The sequence below is a fragment of the Lynx canadensis genome, chromosome B4 (genome assembly GCF_007474595.2).
Source record: "Lynx canadensis isolate LIC74 chromosome B4, mLynCan4.pri.v2, whole genome shotgun sequence".
NCBI classification, from domain to species: domain Eukaryota; kingdom Metazoa; phylum Chordata; class Mammalia; order Carnivora; family Felidae; genus Lynx; species Lynx canadensis.
The window spans coordinates 28,311,316-28,328,747 of NC_044309.1; the positions used below are offsets into that span (position 1 = coordinate 28,311,316).

Below are 17,432 nucleotides of genomic sequence, written 5' to 3' on the forward strand. Positions count from 1 at the left end.
AAAGCACTTTAAAAATATTAACTCATTTAATCTGCATGAAAACCCTATGAGGAAAATACTGTTTCCTTATAGTATTGGTGCAGAAACTAAGGCACAGAGAGACCTGATTGTCTCAGGCACAAATGGAGCTTGTAATCACATGTAGGGATCCTGGCTCCATACTGTGCATTTAACCTCTAAGCCGTAAAAGACAATATGAAGTAGATCTCTAAGGGGAATATGCCATCTTTTTTAATATTCTTTAATAAATAGGATACTATTTTTAAAGGTTGCTAGTATATTGTCATACAATGATGAAATGATTATGTAATTCCCTTTCTTTTATGCAAGAATGTAAAAAATAATATCCGCAATTGATATATTTTTCAACACTGTTTTAATTTTTACTCTTAAATGAAACTTATGTCCATATATTCATGGGATGAGAAAAGTGTATAGGTAAGAGTACCTGTTAGTCTAATTGCAGACATGACCAGATACATAAATGGTGATAGTGATCTCTCTTTCTTATTCTTAAGGTAAGTTCATGGAGTCATAATTTAAAATCAGAAAGTTTAGGGATGCCCGGGTGGCTGAGTCGATTAAGTGTCAGACTTCGGCTCAGGTCATGATCTCATAGTTCATGGGTTCGAACCCCGTGTCAAATTCTGTGCTGACAGCTTAGAACCTGGAGCCTGTTTCAGATTGTGTCCCCCCCCTCTCTCTGCCCCTCCCTTGCTTGTGCTCTGTCTCTGTCTCTGTCTCTTCCAAAAATAAACATTAATTTTTTAAAAAAATCAGAAAGTTTAACAGGAGCATGTATTCATTTAGGAAAGCAATGTTCAGGGATGTTGACATGATACTTTTGGAAAATTCCTATAGTAAAATAGACTGTGGGTAGAGAAAATTAGACAATTGTGATTTATGAAGAAGCCCCAGGGGTAAAGAGAAGAATCAGACAAATCCTTTAGAGCTATGGCTCTTTACCATTGAGGGTCAGACTTTTTTGAGAATGTGATGTTAGCTTACAGAAATTGCTATATAAATTCAAGGGTTTTGTAACTACATGGAAGTCTTTCCATGGGTCAACTCCTATTCCTACTTGGAGCCTTTACTTTAGAGGTTCTTAAGAGAACTCTATATAGCTATATGCTCATGATACATATTGTCTCTAAAAATTTCAGCTTTTTGTGTGTGGCTTTTTGTCAGCTACTTCAGATAGCCTAACTTTCAGTGATGCATGGTTTTATCAGTCAAAACACATGACTGTTACTGACTTTTCCTTTAGAGCTGCAACTCTGTATAATGGCCTAAGTACACTTTCAGAGATTCTTCAAAGAGACAGTATTTCCTACTTAATTTACTTTAGTGGCCTGTTTTTATTTTGTAAGATTAAGCATATAGGTAGCATATTTAAAGCAGTTATTTACATTTAAATAAGGAAAGCTCTTGGAGTTGAAGAAAGATACTTATTTTTTAAGAACACATATGAATGTACACCAGTTTATAGCTCTTCAGGTAATTTGAGATGCTCACAAAGAATTCTGGGTAATTATAACAATGTTCCATCCACATCTGGTATTTGTTTTGCCCACTTCTCTACCAGGAAGGCTATGCCATATAATATATCATATTTTAAATTATTTTATATTAATCCATCTCAACATAGTGAGTATATTATACCCTATTGCTTCATGAAATAGCCTTCAAGATTTTGGGCAATAACCTTCATGAAATGTTTCTCAGAAAGTGAGCAGTGTTTCTTGATTATATCTTTTTATTTATTTGTGTGTGTTAATTTAAGGACTAGAGGATTTGTATTAATTGTTTTTCCTTTAAAAATTGGGTCAAATGAGTCCTCTAGTATGGTCACATTATTTAATCTGTGGCTGCAAGTCTCCATGTTGTCACTCCCTTTCTCTACCAAGTACATCCTGCCTTTGGCAGAAGATATCTTTCCAAAATCAGAATACTTAGGAATACATTTTATAAGTTATTAACTTACTCTTTCAGTACACACTTGAACCATTTGGAGGATAAACTATAGCAATTTAAAAAGTCTAGTTTTTGTTGGATGGAGCAGTAGCTAATCTTTGAGACCCAGTGATAACATTTTAGTAATAGCACTTAACAATCAGAAAAGATAAGTAAATCACCTAACTTTCCATTTTCAGTTTTGTATAATTTTACATTTGGTACTTGATGACTTATTCTTGGCATGCGATAAGCTAGTGTAACGTAACAAACATTTAATGATGGCCTACTGTGTTGTAGTCACTGTGCTAATTTCTAGGGATACAGCATTGGATAAAAGTGGGGTTCTGCACTTACAGAGCTCAGATATGGATGGAATCACAAAAACAGATACTGTAGTACAGTACAGTCACTGTAATGTAGAGAAGTGGGAAGAATGATCAAAGAAAGCATTAAGGGAAGAGATCATGTCTGAACTACATGTTAAAGGATCAGAGAAAGAGACAGAGAGGGAAAAACAGAGGTGAGGGAAATGCGAATGGGAGCAGAGGACCAACTAGGGGAGAACAAGAGCAAAGGCACATTGGTAAGAAACATCATGACGTATTCTGGAAGTATAAGCATATGTGTGTTTTAGGAGTATAGATAAGGGACAGAGAACAATGCGGGGCGGAGGGGGGGGCACCTGGGTGGCTCAGTGTTGAATGGTTGAGCGTCCAACTTCGGCTCAGGTCATGATCTCACGGTTCTTGGGTTCGAGCCCCATATTGGGCTCTGTGCTGACAGCTCAAAGCCCAGAGCCTGCTTTGGATTCTGTGTGTGTGTCTCTCTCTGCCCCACCTCCCCCCCCCACGTTCTCTCTCTCCTTCAAAAATAAGTAAACATTAAAAAAAGAATGATGGAGGGGCGCCTGGGTGGCTCAGTCGGTTAAGCGTCTGACTTCAGCTCAGGTCACGATCTCACGGTCCATGGGTTCGAGCCCCGCGTCGGGCTCTGGGCTGATGGCTCAGAGCCTGGAGCCTGCTTCCAATTCTGTGTCTCCCTCTCTCTCTGCCCCTCCCCCATTCATGCTCTGTCTCTCTCTGTCTCATAAATAAATAAATAAATTAATTAATTAATTAATTACAAAAGAATGATGGAGAGGGGTATGGAACCAGATTATGGAGGGATTTTTATGCCATGTTTAGGATCTTGAATTTCTGTCTCTTTCTAGGCTTTGGGAAGCCATTGAAGACTTTTAAGCAGGGACCTGATTTGGTTGTAGTTAGGTTTAATAGAATACTCTGGTAGCTGTTTTGAATGATAAAGTTAAGGGGAAAAGATTGGAGGCAGGGAAGGCATTTGTGAAATAGTTGGCTAAACAAGAGCTGATGGGGGCTTAAAGTGGGCTGTGTTGATAGAAATGGAGAAAAGGGAACAGATTTCGGACTCCTTTCATTTGTTGTTGGTAAATTGTAAATTCGTTAGAACTTGGTACTTAGAAATGGCCGATGGGGGAGAAGTAGACAAGTTTAAGTCCAGAGTTCCTAGCTGGGGCAACTGCATGGATAATGATGATACCAAACAAAGAGAGAATACATGAGTAAGAATCAATTTAGAAGGTAAGGAAACTAGTGTAGGGTATTTTGAGATGGTAGTAAAATATCTAGTGTGGGAGGTCTAACAAGGCAATTGACCTTTTGAATCTGATGCTGTGGGATGTGACTGGGGACTCTGGGATAGAAACCATGGGACCATATATAGTAGAGTAAATGGGCTGAGAAGAAAATAAAAGAAGGCAAAAGACAAGATCTTGGGGAGCATAAAGGTTTCAGAGTCAATCAGAGAGAAAGAAGCCCTACAAAGGAAAGAAGGAGCTAACCAAAAACAGATGAATCATTGAGCCAGCTTGTGGCTCTCAGCCAGCTGAGACTAGAAACTACACACTTTTAATGGAACAACTCAATATAGATGTGATTTGCTTAGATGCCGTCTATAGCCTAAATAAGTGATGGAGATCAGAATGTAGTATTAGTCTAAGACTGAGATTTTACCAGGCTGGTACAGTGAAAAGTTACGAGTTTAGGGAAATTAAGGTGTTGAATTTAGAGCAGTTTAGATGATAAGCTATGACAAATGTTGCATATTATGTGCTATGCATTATTCTTTATAAATATTAACTCATTTAATCCTTGCAACCAGCCTGGTAAAACCTCAGTCTTAGAATGTAAGTTCCATGAAGCCAGGAGGTTTATTTTGTAGTCTGTCTGTATTCTCAGTGCCTGTAATACAGAATGGGCTCAAATGCTTGCTGAATAAGCATAAAGAACATTATTATACAGATATGGAAACTGAGTAAGGAGAGGTTAATTAATTAATGCTATTTAGTGGCAGAGGTAGTAGGCAAGGACATGAGTCTAGGAGAGAGAGCTGGTCAAAAACTTGAGGGATTCTAGGACTGAAGCACTCTATGGGGTATAGTAGAAATGAAGGCAGGGAGATACAGAAGAAGAGGAAGTCTTGTCAGAGAGTTCCATGTTGGCGTTTACAGTTTGTTGAGTTGGAGATTGTTCTGGGTGACGACAAAGGGTCAGGTCTTAGGAATAGAGTTGAGTAGAAGATGTTCATTGTTGAAGTTCTGTGGGTGTATTTGTAGATGTTGAAAGATTCTAAGAATACAATAGAGTTTGGGTAGAAAGGAAGATTATGATACAGTCTTTAATAAATAAAGAGGTGTTACATGGGGATGTGTAGATGAGGAACAATAGTGGAACAGATGAATGTCATTTGGATAATCTTATTGGAAAACTTTGAAAGTACTCAGAATATAAATACAAATGTTTAAAATTTTGCCTGGTATTGCAGCCACACTTAAGATTGAATTCTCTGTGTTACATTTGTCCTCTACAAAAAAATCTTCCATGCTTTTCTTAATAGAGTAGTGGAGCTAAATTTTTTAATTCATAGCAGCACAGCTTCACCGCTTTTTGTTTGGTAGCTGTTGAGTACACATCCCAAAGATGATAAAAACAAAATTCACTTGCTCTTCTAAATCTTCTGCACTGCCCAGTGCATTGTCATTTGTTCCCAGTTCTCTTGCTGACCCTTTTACCCTCCCCCGCCCCCAAGTCTCTTTGAATGCTTTTGTTTCTCTTGAGAGCTTTCTTTCTACATTACATTGTGGCAGAGAAAAAAGTAAAATTTATTTTAGCACTAAATTATGGTTAACATTTTAAGTTGAACATTTTCAGAATGTTTGAATCAATGTTTGAACAATTAATTCTGTTTCATTTTAAAAAGATTATTCAATCTCCTATTTCATTTACTTTAAAAGGCTCTAATTTTTTTCATATATTCTGATAGCATTGTAATTTCTGTCCTTGAGTATTTTCCTTCAGAAAAACATAAAAACCCAGTATATAAGAGTGTGTTAAACCAAAAATTTAATTATTTATATTAAAGCATAGACTTGGAATTAAAGAATTTTTCATTTTGCCATTGTATAGTTGTACCTGCTGATCCTTTTGTGGGTATATGTATGTGTCTTTCCCACAAATAAGTATCACCCTCTGAATAGCTGTTAGGAAATTCACAGTTAATCAAATATCTTACAAAGTATGTTTGTACAATGAAAAGGTTGGAAGAGATGATTTCCAAGGTGCCTTTTAGAGCGGATATACTATGTTTTGTGGTTCTCCATGCTTTGCCCACTTCAGATCTTAGTAAGCAGCCGCCGAAATACTGCTACATGACCTTTGACACAGAACCCATGAATGCATCAAGTATGATTTCACTCTCACCTCCTTCTTTGTAAACCTAAATGCTTGTCAAATCAGATGTGCGTTTAGATCTTTTTGTTGAATGTGTCTTGAGGAGGAGAACAAAGCTTGGGGTCAACCTGGCATAATCCCGTTTATCTTTTTCTGTTATAGAGATTTGTTGGGGGCTGGGGTGACAGTCCTTTCTGAGGAGAAGGTGCGAATGGAGGTGGACTTGCCGTCTTCATACTTTCCCTGCAGCCTCACTGGGCCCTATTGATTTCCTATTGATTTTAATAAAAGCAGATTAGGTGGGTTCCTGGTTGGTACTTCTGGTTCCCATTTGATCCAAGTACCCTGTTATAGGCACATTAACTGACAAATTAAATCAAGGCACTGTATTTGGAAATATCTCACTTTTCCGTTATCAGTAAATAAGAGTAGATTGTCTCATAGTGGTTAATATCATAAGAGGTTTTTCATGTGTTCAAGTATGTGTATAGTATGTATTAATTATGCTTTTCTGTATAAATTTTGTCAAATCTAAAATAGAAAATGTGTACTTAAATATACTTAAGTAAATATTTAGTATTAAGTTAGTATTTCAGTTTTACAGTAATGAAAATTGAAAATTTGCGGATCTTATTCTTTTTAACTTTCTCAGGTTCTGATAATCTGTTTGAAAATTAAGAAAATGCTTAAGTTCACATGACTTTTAGTAGCAGAAGCTACTAAATCTTACTGGTTATAATTGATTAGGAGCCGTGAACAGTCATTAATTGTTAAAATATGAGAAGGTTGTAGGGAATCATATGACAAAAGAACCAGTTACCTTTACAGTTTGTTCTCTGTACCTCAGGCACTTTGTTTCAGAAGAAAAGCTCCATTCAGCGCCTGGCGTGAAAAGACCCTTACCCCCTTTTAGATGAGGATTGTAGGAAATTTCTTGCTAACTTGGACATTTACGCTTTTTCAGGGTTATTTGGAACATACTGAGCTGGAGTTATGGAATGCTTGAGAACTTAACTAATTTTTTTTTTTGGTTGTTTTACTGAATCAGTGCTTAGTGATTATATGGTCTTTTAACAGATTTAATAAAGAAATATAGAAACTTATTAATGAAAAGTATTACGGGAGGTGATGTCCAATAATTTTAATATTGTAGAACATAGAAAATCAAAGTATTTAAAGATCTGTCTAGACTTTACTCGAAGATAGAAGATTTTTCTACCAAAAGAAAGTGTTTGGATTTTAATAATTTGGTGGGTGGAGAAGTGAGTTGTGGAGGTGGTTAAGCCAAGATTAACCAGTAACATGCTAAATATACAAATCCACAAGCATTTCACTAAATGATTTAGGCATTTTTGTTGACTGGTCTTTTCATTTACAGGGCTTTGAAGTCACTCCATTTATCTATAAATTCATTTAGCTGAAGATTAAAGCAGACATTGTGATATATGAAAACAGTTTTGGAGGTTTGTATTATATAATGTAATAAGTTCCATTAAGGCTGTTTAAAATAGAAACATGAATTTTACCCTTGAGAATTGTTTCAGTTACAGGAAAGTAGACTGATAACCTAAAATTAATTTTTTCTCGGAGTTTGTCACATTCTTTAGCTAATATGGTGAATATAGACCCAGTGTGCTATAGGTTGTCCAGCTATACAAAACTACTTTCCAGAAGCCTTGATGTTTCCCAAAAATGTATAAAGACAAAACAAAACAAAATCTTAACACCTTATATGGGAGAGAAACCCTATTATGGGTGATGGCATTTATCTTGACTAAGCAGAAGACCTTAGTGACTAGTAGCCTACAAGGAGAGTGATCAAAGGTTTTTTAGCAGAGACAACCTTATTCATTTATAGGAATCATCATGTTATCAGGGAAATCAACTTCTCTAGATCTTCAGGAGGTTTTTGAAAATGCTGGGAAAGCCCAGAAAACTTTTCTGTGCAGGCTGTCGCAGAAAGGTGAGAATGTTTTCTTTTACTCCAAGTGCCTTACCACTTTTGAAAAGGATTTGAAAAAGACTGAGAGAAATGAAATACAGATTTTTAAATTGGAAAGGGAGTTAAAGAAACCCATTTGGTCTGGTCATTTTATAGAAGGAACTGAGAAGCTCAGAAAGTTACGTGATTTGGTGTAGTTCACAGAGCTAGTTTGAGGTGGAAGGTACAATTTCCTTACTGGGTTTAGTTGTTTAAAAGTGGGAACAGTCATTGTTAAAATGTGAGGAGGTTACAGGGGACTATATGACAGAACTACTAATTAACTTTACAGTCTGTTCACTCTACCTCAGCCACTTTATTTCAGAAGAAACACTGTTCAGTGACTTGTGTGAGAGACTCTGACCTTCCTACAAATAGGAATTATGGGAAATTTCTTGCCAATGTGGGTGTTTCAGCTACTTCAGGTTATTTTTAGGAACCAGACAATTTTTCAGAATCCTAGTTAGGGAGACTAAATAGCAAGAGAGTATAAGAGGGTTGTTGATATATGGAAACCTTAGACCCAAAATATAGAATGATGTGAGTTTCTTACTTAAAATGTGACTGAAACAGTGCCTTTTGAGATGTTTTACCATTTGTCCTTAATAATCTATCTTAAATTAAATGGGTTTGAGGATAACTATTTCTTTTGGCAAAAAGTAAACATATAAGTGGAACTTCCACATATCCATTTTCCTTTTTCTCTTTTTGAGATAGATAAGGCATTTGAGTGTTTTTATCTAATATGTCTTGATAAATCAAGAACAGAGCACTTACTGAAGAAAGTAGTGAAACAGTAACTAAAATAGAAAAAAATCCTGTTAGAAAAAAAATAAATATTTTTTACTGTCTCTTTAGCTGATTATAAAAAGAAGCTTTTACAAGCTTAATAACTTTTGTCAACATTCACATAAGTCCCATTTGTGTCCTGTTTCTGCCACATGTCATGCATGTTCAGTAATGTCAATTGTCAGGTCTTCTTTCACTATAGGTTACAGAATAAATAAGTGTGTTATCAGACTTTTGAGTCTTAAATAATATTAATATCCTTTGCACTTTTTTTTTCTGCACTGTCTGGTTGATGATAGATGCACAGAATGGTTTTCTGTCCTCAGACTCTGCGTCTTCTAGTTCAGCCCCAAACTTGGGGTTAAGATTAGGCAAGATTTACACGTTTTTAAGAGTGAGATTTTTGAAAGGCTTCTATTGAAGATCACTGGAAGCTTTGATAAAGGATATTTAGTGGTTAATAGAGGACTTTAAAAATACTACTCAAATCACTTGGAAGATAATCATTCCAGTTCTCCTGAGTAAAATGAAGTTCAGCTTTAAGGAGGGTCCTGAGGTTTTATTTAGGTTCTAGGAAATTTTCAGTCTGGAGTGATTATCAGTGCAGGTTTTTGTTCCCTATAAAGTTCTGGAGAAAGAAAATGAATTGTGCAATACCAATTAGAAAAACAAGGCAGCTGGGGGTGTCTGGGTGGCTCAGCTGGTTAAGCATCCGACTTTGGCTCAGGTCATGATCTCGTGGTTCATGAGTTTGAGCCCCACATTGGGCTCTGTGCCGACAACTCAGAGCTTGGAACCTGCTTCAGAATCTGTGACTCCCCCTTCTCTCTGTCCCCTCCCCAGCTCATGCTCTGTCTCTGTCTCTCAAAAAATAAATAAACGTTAAAATTTTTTTTTTTAAAATAAGGCAGCTGTATCTATTGGAGATCATTTTCTCTCCCTTACAATCTCTTCTTTAAAATAAAATTCCTCTCTTATTTTTGTCAGTCTTAATGTAATATAATGAATGTCAATGAAGAACTAAGGATTTGAGAAAATTTGTTTTGTGTACATTCATAAGTTTTTTAAGTTGTCTCCCTCTGCACATACACAGCACCACTTAACATAAGAAAGTTCCTTTTATAACACTACTGTAAAATTTTAATAAACATTTCCAGTTGCTCCATTATAGTTCTTTTAATAGATATACCACCTCCTCTTATTATTGGCTACATATGTTCTTAAATGTTTTTCTGATTATAAATACCCAACAAGAATATTTGTATATAAAGCTTATCTGACAGTTTATCCCAAGATAGAATCCCAGGAGTGGAATTATTGGGCAAACCCTGTTAAGCCTCACAGTACATATTGCTAAAGTGCTTTCCAAAAGGCCTTACGCATTTTATACTCTTCAGTATGAATTTCAGGATCCATTTGGGAGGCTGGTGAAGACATGGAACAGAGAGCACCAGATGGTGTCTGAAAACACGGTTTCTAATCTGTGCTGTGCCACAAGCTAATTATGGGTATCTGGATTAATAACAGCACTTGTGTGGACCTCAGTTTCCTCACCGGAAACCTAGATGGATTTTAAGTACTCTCCCAGCTCTGATTCTCATTGGCTGGGGAGGGGGGGGGAGGGAAGGGGGGAGGGGGCTTAAACAAGGATCAGTGCTTCTGTCTTACCAGATGATTTGTCTGAAAGGAAAGCAGAAGCAGGGAGAATCAGAGGCACCTGGGCCACGGAGGGAGCTAGACCAAATGACAAGATATTAGGCTTACTATTTGGGTATTTTATCTGAAAATACTAGTCCAGTCAAATTATAGACACTTCTGTTGAGACTTAGCGATTTTCAAACAACTTTAAATAGAGAATGAAAGTATAAGGATTTGTGTGTAACTTTTCAAAAGAAATTGCATTCTGTGTGGGGGTTATAGGTTACAAATGCCTCAGTCAAAGCCAAAAAGAGAGAGCAATGACGATTCAAACATTCACACAAAAGGCAAAGTGTTTTCATATTTCTAGAGTAAATTATTTTGTGATGAGAAAGGGGGCAAAAATTCTGCATCATCTCAAATATGTAAAGAGAAGGTGATGGGCATAGATTAAACCTGATTATTTCTCTTTTCAGGAAACAAGTACCTTATCTAACTGCCTTTATTCAAAGGCTTAATCTCTATTAATAATTTAGGCGACCAAACATCATTAATGGTTGTGAGGGAAATATGACTCTAACTCGGCTATGCTTATCAAGAACCAGACGACCTTCTAGAGATTTCTGTAAAACAGATCGCGATGACATTATCACCAATGGAGAAAGGTTTTCTTGAACCAGTTTAAGATACTTAATTATTAAGCAGACACAAATAATAGTAGTAGTAAAAAGGTTGATAAATGGGCATTTTTGCAATTGGGTTTCTAAATTAAGAGTAACAAAAAAATAGGGACGCCTGCGTGACTCAGCCTGTTAAGCATCTGACTTCGGCTCAGGTCATGGTCGTGGTTCTTGAGTTTGAGCCCCTCATCAGGCTCAGTGCTGACAGCTCGGAGCCTGGAGCCTGCTTCCGATTCTGTGTCTCCTTCTCTCTCTGCCCCTCCCCCGCTCATGCTCTGTCTCTCTCAAAGATAAATATTTTTTTAAAAATAACAAAAACATAGTTTGTTAATTCCTAATATCCTCTGATGAAAGTTATTAGCTGATTTTTTTGGTCTTTTAAAAATTGACACTTCTTGTCTGATTTATAAAACTTACAAGTTAGAACTATAAATTACTCTGTAAAAATATAATTTACAAAGTTAAAAATGTTTGCAAGTAGAAAAAAAATCAAGCTTGGTAAGTAGTGATAGTTTTTAAACTTTATTACTCTTTGAGTTCACTTATTTAGAGTTCCCTGATAGATTGTTAGAGTTGGAAATAGTGAGTTCATTGCTTGACTGAATAAATAATTCATATGGCACAAAAGCGGCTTTTTCTTCCTCCCCAGTCCCTTTCTCCTCCATTATATTCACTTTCCCTCTTTTAAAAGGATCCTTTACAGCCAAAGAGTAACTTTGTGTGAATGTGCAAGGGCTTGGGCATTGCTGCAACCTTAATGTTCACTGAATATCTGAGGTCAACCTAAGAAAACGAAGAAATCTGTTTTAAATGTGTATTCTCCAGTAGCAACTGAAAAGATATGTAGTAGTTATAAATCATTAGACCTTACCCTTATGGTAAAGTTGCCTTGGGAGTTCCTTTTAGCAAAATACATTTTTCCTTTTGGATATAGTATTTTCCATAGTGTCTGCCTCAAAATAAAATTGAGTTTTAAAATTGAGTAAATCATTGAATTTCTTCTAGTTTTTCAGAAATCTTTTTAAGTAGATGAAATGACAGAGTTAGTTTGGTAGAACATGAGAGTTGTTTTTATTCTTTATGTGATATTTTAGAATTCTTTATTTTGTAAGAATTATAAGATTATATTAAATATGTGAAATTCCATTTTTCTACCTTTTATTATAGCAGCAAAGTAGGAATTATGCCAGGTTATTTTCTCTCTGCTGTTTAAATCATAAGAGACTCCGTTTTATTGGATCAAAGCAATTGTCTATCTAAGTAATCTTGTCAATGACACCACTGGAGATGATGGTTATCTTTCATAAATCAACTATATTCTTACTTTTTGTAATAAATTAGCATCTGCTATCCCTAAGAGTATCTAAAAGAATTTTTTTTAATTTGTGTGTACTCAGCATATTTCATGGTATAACAGTACTTTCATATAATAGATGTTTAATGTAAGACAGTAGACTGTAATCCAGACTCTGCCAACTGGAAATATTTATGAATATTTGGTATTTTGCTCCTTCTGTGGTGTGTTGCTATTTTAATTCTTCTTTGAAGAATTTTCTGAATAAGATAGAATGTTTAGTATGATTTAGTGCTGTATATTTTATTGTATACTATTCATATGATGGTAGTCTATAATACATAGGCTAAGAAATTTAATCTGGATTATCTATTTTGATCTAACCAAACTCTGCCTTGTTACCTATTTGTCTTTCTTTTTTGAACTTAAAGTGATGCCTTCTTATTTTCTTATTTTAAGACTTAGTGATTTGTCAGTGTTAACTTTATCCATAAATAGTCCTTGTCATTTTATGACACATTGTGATTTTAAGCACTGAACCCTACTGGTTTTTTTATTTAAACTAAGTGTAACCTTTTTTTTTTTTAAGTTTATTTATTTTGAGAGAGCGAGAAAGTGGGCATGGGAGGGGCAGAGAGAGACAGAGAGAGGGAGAGAGAGAATCCCTAGAAGGCTCTGCACGCTCTGTGTGGAGCCCAGTGTGGGGCTCGAACTCACAAACCCTGAGATCATGACCTGAGCTGAAATCAAGAGTCAGACACTTAACTGACTGAACCGCCTGGGTGCCCAAACCCTTAGTAATTCTTAAAGCTTAGGCTTTATTATGTTTTTGCACAATTCTATTTCAGTCACAGAAACCAAGTATATTCTGGTATTTATTGGCCATTTAAGTGCTGACACTGGTATTGTTGAAATACATTTCTAAGGGAAATAGTGTTTTACTTATCAGTTGCTTCATAACAAACCACTCTAAGGTTTAGTGGCTTGAACAACAGTCATTTACTATTTCTCATCATTTTAAGGGTTGACTGGGTGAATCTTCTGCCTTGTGTGGCTTTCCTTGTAGTGCTAGGAAGGCAGGGCAGACTCAAACGGCCTCCTCACATGACTGGCAATGGATGCAGGTTGCTGGCCCCTGGCCCTTAGTTCTCGGTAAGGGTGCCTCTCTCTGATGTTAATTGGGCTCCCTCACATCAGGATAGCCAGATTCCAAGAAAAAATGTTCCAAAAGGCAAAGGCAGAAACTGTAGCTCTTTGAAGGCCCAGATTCATGAGTGACCCAGAATCACTGTGCCCATTCTGTTGGTCAAAGCAGATCACAAGACCAGCCCATATCAAGAGGAGGGCAAATTGGTTTTATTTCTTGGCACAGGAAATCACACTATAAAAGAGAAAATGGGATGGGACATACTGTTGTAGCCAACTTTGGAAACTCCAACTGTATTGAATTTTTTTCTGAATTTAGCTGTTGGCCATTACCACGTTTCACAAACTGGTATATTCAAGCACATGAGGATTTGTATGCTGACTTAAAATAAGAGTCACTTAATGGCTATTATTTACTGTTTTCTCAACTCACATAGTAATGTTAACATCACAGGAAAATTTACCAGTTAAATGAGATGATTTGGAAGTACACAGCATAGCGCTGGAAATTCAGTTACTCTTACCACACCTTTCCCCATGACCTTCATGTTTAAATAATGTATATATTTGTGATGATAGCACTTAAAGTATAATTTTAGTGATGAGTCATAATTTATCTAAAGTCTTATCAGCCTTATCAAGGTATATTGATGGTTCCACTTTGAGTAAAGTTTATAACAGCCACATAATTTATAGGTTTTCTAATCTAAGCATCTGTTTCATGCAAAATTCTTTATAAACTGTTCTATATGGGCTGTTTACAATGTAATGAACTGCTGATTGGTAGAAATGTTTAAAGAAGTTTGCTGTTCTTATTTGCCATAGCTCTACATTCTATTCTACCTTATATTATGCAGGGAAGTCTTGTGACTTTTCCTAAGTGGTCTTTCTGGGTCATCTTCCAGAATTTATTTACAATCTAATATATAAGTCCTTTGCCATAGGGATTAACAAACTGAATCAGAGAAAGAAGTCTGAAGAGATATATAATTTTCCAGTGGTCCTTTATAAGGAGGGCGTAGACTTACTATACTTCCCTTTGCTTAAGGAGCATGGTACTGATAGGCAAAAATTTGATTCTGTTTGAGTCACGTATTGTTTGTTTTAGTCTCAGTAGTCACCAGTACCACCAACCTGTCATATTGTCAGTACATGGTTTTGGTCACCAGGTAAGCAAGTCCTAGAAAACCGGTACTACTTGTATAAAATAAGTGAAAGCCCGTGTCCTATTTCACGCTTGAAGATCACATTGAAGAGGATATTGATTTGGCTTTAAACAATATCTGCAAAGACACAAATAAAATATCACATTAAATATAACAGACAATTGAAAGAATGGAGAAAGACATAAGGAAGAATTTTTGGACACTAGTAATGATTACATATTAGAACAGGGTTCCCAGGGGAATATTTTAAATAATTAGACATATGACAGTGTTCCAGATTATGTGGGACATGCTAAAAGTGAGAACAGAGTGAAAGAAGTGGAGTCTGTTTTGGCAAGTCTGTCTACTAAAAGGGGAATATTTCATTTCCTCTAAAAAATTAATGACATTAGAATCTTGTTTCATCTTATTTTTATGCATAGATTTTATAGGTAATTTTTGGGAGAAGCTTTTATTAAGTTTTATGTAAAGCATTATTTTTTTGTACACAGCACACAATGGGCACCTATTTGTATGGCACATAATTTGTAGAACGTATTCATGCATATTACTGTATTTTATTCAAATAAATCAGCAATTGTAAGAGACGTCCTTTGATTTAATAACATTTTCCTCTCTTTTTGGAAAAAATGAGACACTTTTCTTGTGGGAGGAAGGAACATTCTATCTGAGGATTATTCTGAATTACTTTTAGCCACAAGCATTGCAGCCACATGCTACTCTTGACCTCTAACACCTTTAGAATTGATAGCGTACTTAAATTTATGGCTTGGTTTCCATTTCCTATTTAATTAAACTTGTAGCTTTTTTTTTTTTTACTAATTATATTACATATTATTAGAAGTTAAGTAATTTCTCTTGAAAGTCATCCAGAAGATCTTGATGTTAGGTTAAAACTCCACTGTATATGGTTCTATCTGCAGATAACAGAGGTGACAAAAGGTATATTCTTGGTCGTGTCTAAGTTCGCACTTGGGTAGGCAGTGACAAGGTATTATAACGTGTAATGACTGGCAGGTTTTTCTGATATTTACTCTAAGACTCCTCTTGATTTGAAAAATATTAAGGTGAAAAAGTGTACTAGACTATTTCATTTTCTCCCCCTCCCAACAACTGCATAAGGAAGACAGATCAGGTGTTCGATAGTGTTATTAAGGTATAGAATCCAAGTGTTTGAGACCTAAAGTCACACAGTAAGTAGTAGATACGGGACTAATAACCAGGTATTCAAGACCTCCAGATAAGTGTATTATCTACTATACTGTGCTGCCTTCTCAACAATAATTTAGTTATGGATTAACTTCAATTTTAAGAGATCCATTATTCAACGAATATTTATTAAATGCTAGTATTGTATGCCTGGAATTACATTAAATTATATTGCAAGACATTAAATAAAACAATTAAGGTCTGTGTTCTCATGAAACCAAAAACTTTGGAAAAACTGAAATTAAATAATTACAACTAAGATGAACAGTAAGAGAGAATTTACAGGGTGATACTAGAGTACGTAATAGGCAAACCTAACTGCCTGGCATGGTGAGGTAGTATTAATGGGCAAATCAGGCAAAGACAAGAGAAGTAACTTTTAGGCTTAGTTGGGAAGAACCAGCGTGAGTCAGAGAGCATTGCAGGTAGCAGAAATAGTGTCTGCAAAAGCAAAAGAATGGAAAGGATTCCAGTATTATCTGAGCATTGAGAAGAAGGAGAAATAAAGATGGAGAGGAATGTAGGAAACAGATGATATGATCTTAGCCTGTATCCTAAAGGATATTGGGAAGCCTTGGAAAGGTTTTAAGTAGAGGTGTAACGTGATTAAGTTTTCATTTGAAAAACATGAATCTGACTGCAGTGAATATAGAAGCCTATTGTTACAAGCTGTTTGTGTACATGAGGTTGGAGATGATGGATACAGCAGTTGAGTTGGAGAGAAGGTGATAGACTTGAAATTTTTGAGGTAGACAAAGCCTAGGGATTTGACAGAAATACAAACCCAGTATTATTGTTATTCCATGCATAGGATGTGTGCAAAATACTCTCCAAAATCCCTTCAATAACTTGTGCTTGAATGTTAGGAAGTGACTATATTATATAATTTAGAAAGCATTATTCCTTAAGTAATTTGTGAATTGAGCTAATTCCTATTACTTGATTCCATTAAATAGCGTAGGGAGAATTTAGTTTCAAAAGAGAATTTGTCATCTTAATTTATATGGTAAAGCATATAAATAATTTTATGTACACATATAGTGCATGTTACCTTGTTCATACCACTCTTTAGTCAGTATCAGACTTGAAAGTTGACTGAATATTTAGGATTCTCCTATTCTTGATTGATTGGTTGAAACTTAGATATTTAAACCATTTTGTTTCAAGGAACATTCTATTAAGAAACACTTTTTTCTTTATAAGTTATTGCTGGATCATTGGTTCCAGAAACGGGCTCCTAGTTAAATTAGAAGACTCAAGAGGAGAAAATTTTGGAAGCCTGCTTCCCTGAATACCTTATGAACTGCTTTATTTTCTTGGCCAACAGTATCTTTTGTGTACTTAGGGGTGTTATTATCTGCTGTATTAGGAGCAGCAAGTCAAATAATAAGGACTTCTGACTGTGAAGAATTAGGCCATTTAGGGACATATATGGAGACTGGACTTGTAGAAAGTTTATGCTTATCTTAGTGGGGAGAGGGACAGCCAGTATTCTATTTTCACTTGATTGTAGCCATGTAAGAATTAATGCTGATTGTTGCCAAGTTTTTTAGTTTTTCAAAAGGATCCTAAAATACACATCTTTATGTGAATTAGTTGGTAACTAATTCAGCTGTTTTAAAAATACTCTGTGACTACTGTGCAAAATATGCCTGTGAAATATATTTGGCCCAAACATCTCTGTTTTATACCTTCTGCTTTATAGAGGTCTTCTATATGTAGGTAAAAGATCAAAATTATTTCTAGGCAAAGGAAACGTCAAAATTAGGAAGGAAAGAAAAAGAAGAAAAGAGGAAATGAGATATTATTTATAAGAAGTACAAAACT

At 35.6% G+C, this 17,432-nt stretch overlaps 1 protein-coding gene and 1 long non-coding RNA gene across 3 annotated transcripts in view; both read left to right on the forward strand.

Moving 5' to 3' along the window:
* ZEB1 (zinc finger E-box binding homeobox 1) overlaps window positions 1-17,432 on the forward strand; it is a 199,395-nt gene that overhangs the window by 19,670 nt on the left and 162,293 nt on the right. The window lies entirely within an intron of this gene.
* The window catches only part of LOC116738182, a 54,990-nt gene continuing 40,567 nt past the window's right edge, over window positions 3,010-17,432 (forward strand). Inside the window, exon 1 of the long non-coding RNA XR_004343852.1 lies at window positions 3,010-7,165. This is a non-coding gene — a long non-coding RNA (uncharacterized LOC116738182). The remainder of the gene's footprint in view (window positions 7,166-17,432) is intronic.